Source organism: Stegastes partitus, unplaced genomic scaffold, assembly GCF_000690725.1.
Source record: "Stegastes partitus isolate 25-593 unplaced genomic scaffold, Stegastes_partitus-1.0.2 Scaffold1873, whole genome shotgun sequence".
Lineage (NCBI taxonomy): Eukaryota > Metazoa > Chordata > Actinopteri > Pomacentridae > Stegastes > Stegastes partitus.
This window is the reverse complement of record NW_007579604.1, coordinates 98,516-102,539: the sequence shown is the minus strand read 5'-3', so window position 1 is coordinate 102,539 and position 4,024 is coordinate 98,516. Positions and strand designations below refer to the sequence as shown.

The 4,024-nt window shown below is 41.5% G+C and overlaps 1 protein-coding gene across 1 annotated transcript in view; it reads left to right on the top strand.

Moving 5' to 3' along the window:
- The first annotated feature begins 3,508 nt into the window (after positions 1-3,508).
- LOC103372966 (threonylcarbamoyladenosine tRNA methylthiotransferase-like) overlaps positions 3,509-4,024 on the top strand; it is an 84,122-nt gene continuing 83,606 nt past the window's right edge. Inside the window, exon 1 of the mRNA XM_008302747.1 lies at positions 3,509-3,588. The gene's annotated coding sequence lies outside the window, so the exon portion shown is untranslated. The remainder of the gene's footprint in view (positions 3,589-4,024) is intronic.

Here is a 4,024-nt window from a genome sequence, read left to right as displayed (position 1 = left end):
TTTATGAGCTTATTGCAATTTCCTACTTTAAAAGAAAACAACTCACAGACTCACAAGAGGAATTGTATTTTTCATCAGTGGATTCATCTGTGAACAACTTGCCACTCTAAAACAAACATATAAAGGACACAAAAGCAGCTTTAATACTAATATTTCCAGCAGTGCAACTCAAACATATTTGTTCCTCATGTCTGTGTAGATTTTATCTGTAAGCTTGCGAGTTGTGCTGACTCTGTAGATTGTTTTGCAGATTGTCTGTCTTTAGCATGTGCAAGTGTGTATTTGTGTTAAATTGATGGAGAGCTTGTTATTGTTGGTCTGGAAAATCTCCCCCGGGGACTCAGAGGAGACAGCAGCCACACAGCTGAGACCACTCCCACTACAGTCCTGCATGCCTCTGTGTGTGTGTGTGTGTGTGTGTGTGTGTGTTTCGCTTTCCAGACAAATAAAGGTGGGCATAATGACTACCTTTTGCCAGCTGAACGGACTATCTCTTCTTCAGTCCGTCTATTATTCACTTCTCCATCACACGCACAGCCTTTGTAGCTTCAGGATTACTCAGTGTGTTTTCTATTTATAGCTTTGTCCCAAAACAAGCGATCGTTCTCCACAAAAGCCCAAACAAACAAAAACCCTGCACATGATTCACGTCCGAGCGGTGTGACTCACATTGTTTCGCTGCTTTTACAAGACGCGCAGCTGTACTTCTCTTTTTACGAGCCGTCATTAAGTCCTGCCTAGTGTCTGAGCTAATCAGCTAACATACCTCAAGCCCCGAACATCAGTAGTTTTACCTTTTTTAAAAAAAAAAATATGAATAAAGCTGGTTTTGATTTTCTTGCTCTGTTGCTTAAAAGTAGTTTCAGATTTGTTGCCATGTTGGATTTTTCCTTATCATGCAAATTTCATGTCAATTTGACTTAAATGAGGTTTTAAATATAATTTGAGGACCTTCTCCCTGACATACAGCAAACATTTTAGTTTATTATGAACAATTTGAAGAATGTACGGTCGGTAATCTCTCTTTCTCTTAACGACCTGCTGTGTTTTTCATAAAAAAAATTCTGTGGGCATATATCAGCTTAACTAATGCAGGAAATACAGTGTGTGTGTGTGTGTGTGTGTGTGTGTATGGGGGGGTGTGTGTATGCTTGACTGCAGCAGGGAAGTGGATTCTAAGTGAAATATCTGGTTCAATGTGGCGTAAAGGAGCAGGCTTCCAGCTCCCCACCACCGCCACCGTGCCATAACTCCCCGAGTATGTGTGTCTTTGTTTGTGACAGCTCTCCTGGCAGTGCCATGCTAAGCCTGCCACCATCGTCCTGAGTAGCAACCAAGCTTAACATCACAAAGACTAACACACCGCTCTGTGTGGGTGTATGTGTGTGTATGTGTGTGTGCATGCAGATGCTGATGAAGCAAATGTCTTTTAAGTAACTCATAGTCACAATAGGCTTGTTTTTGAGTATTAGCAACTTTGGTTTTGTCGTACGTATTCATTGTTTAATTTAATTTTGCTGCCCAATTCTGTCCCAGAAGCTTATGTGTTAGATAGAGGACCTATAAAACGCAGTCAAAAATACATTTGAAAGCTCTTTGAATCAAGATTGTGGTGTTCCAGAGACCATTCCCAATAACCTTCCATGCTCACAATATTAAAACTTTGTTTAAAAATGTCATCAAAATGAGTGAAAAGGTGAATGCGTTTCTTATCCATCACTTTGATGCTGTGACCAGTTGTGTATACAGAGTGTAAATCTCCATGTCCATTAAGTTTGAGCCCTTACTGTCAGATCTGGTCCAGGAGCTGGACAGGATTTTAATGTCTGTACTGAAACTGTTGACTAGGGCTGGGCCATATCATACCATGCACGGTAAGACCAGTGTAACGTTAGGGGATGATATGAAATTGAAATATCGCCCCAGTAGGGCTGGACCTGGATATCAGAATATCTGGTCGTTGTGGTGGTATCCGGATAGCAATTTTGAGATCCGAATATTCGCCCGCCACGATATCACCCTGCCCTACTGTTGACTTTGCTACGTTTTCAAGTTAAAAGCAAAACAAACCAAAAAACCATGAAAACCTCTCACTGATGGAGGCAGAGGAAATCTGAAGCACAGAGAAGTGTTATGCCATTCAAAACAGACAATTAACACTTCAAATCAGCTCTGCTTAATGTGGCCCAGTAAAATAAGTCCAGTACAGAAGAACCCTGTTTTATTGGCACTCAGAAACGTAGCTTCAGCATTCTTCATTAGCTGCAGGCAAGCCAGAGTGAACTGAGCGACACAAACATGTGAATGTGGAATTAAATTCATTAAATGAGAAGAGAGCACAAAGATCAGTTCCTGTTTTGTGATACTTGTGTATCAGGGATGTAATAGTACATGAATCCATCCTGATTCTACTGAGAACATTTTGGCAGTGCACCAATTTTTGGGCTCAGCGTGTGACTGTTATGGTCACACATCTGACCAAAAAGTGCACCATTATCATTACCAACATCACTGGTCGCGCTGATGCACCTGGCATTTACCACATCTGTCTGTTTATGTCTGTGAGTGGTCCAGCCAGGTAGATAAAACCACCTGGTTTTACCTCTGATAAATCCGACATTAGAGCACCTCATTTGATTCTTTTCAAAGTAATTCAGTTTCTGCCTGAGCTGGATGTGCTGCAGTAACCGAGTGGGGACTAGAGGCTTCTCCGTGCACAACGAGTAGTGATAAATCTTAATGTGTAGCCAAAGAAGAGCTACCATTTCACTAACTTTGAGTCTTGGAGTATTGAGCAAAAATGATTAATGCATGAATCATTATTATCATCACACAAAAAAGTACAACTAAACCTTTAGGAGCACCAAAATTACAAGAAAAAGAAGGGAAAAAAAGTTTGGCACACCAGTGTAATCAAATGTTAGTATGTAGCACCAGTTGTGTCCATTTGTCCAAGTTGTATGAAACATGTATGATACCCAGCCAGAATCAGCATCTTTTCTGCTCAAACTTTATGCGACAAATGTATCTGTAAAAGCAAGTTCCTGCCCACAGTTTGGCACTTCAGTATATGTATTTTTATAAATATAGACGAGAAAAACATTATGTTTACTTGCTGTACTGTATCATTACACCTCCACTGTTCTCCCATATAGTACCTTAAACTTACAGGAGCAGAGCAGCACTGTTTTGGGTACAAAAGAAAAGTAGTTTGCTTCATAGCTTTAAATAAAATGAAGAAATTAGAGACTTGTTAAAACGTAATGCTTGGGAGGGACTTTTCTGAGATCATGCCGACCCGTTGCGTGAGTCAGACTACAAAGGAACTGCGCCAGACACCGATGAAGTCGTTCTGCTTTTCCAGGATGCCATGTGCTTTGTTGAATCCCGCATTATAAGATCTGTTGTGCGAGTTTGCGTTGGCAAGATCGCTGTTTTCTTACCTTCACAAAGTCATGTTTGCGAATCCGTTGTGTGAAAATAAACTCTCTCTCTTTCTATAGACGACCCAACAGAAGCGGACCTGTGGTTGCTCAACAGCTGCACTGTGAAAAACCCTGCAGAGGACCACTTCAGAAACTCAATCAAGTACTGAAAACACAAACACACACCTTTACACCTCACCTACTTTATGTGACTTCACAGTTTGTTTGTTTTTTTGAATATATTTTTTAGGGTTTTGTCTTTATTTAGAGCAGTAGAGAGAGACAGGGAAGGGGGAGAAGAATGAGGAGCAGCAAAGGGTCGTGAGCGGGAGTCGAACCCGCGACTGCTGCATCTGTATATAGCCTCTGTTTATGGGTCACTCGCTCAGCTAGGTGAGCTATAGGGGCGCCCCGTGACTTCACATAGTTGACGGGATTTTCATGAGAATTGGATGAAAATAAATCAGCTGATTAAGACATCTTTATATGATAAAGTAAATATGCCAGGACTAATTTGTCGGTGGCGGGGCTGCAAGGAGAATCGGTGGTTAGCAAGAAGGTCGCCGGTTCGCGTCCCGGTGAGGACACCCGGGATCTTT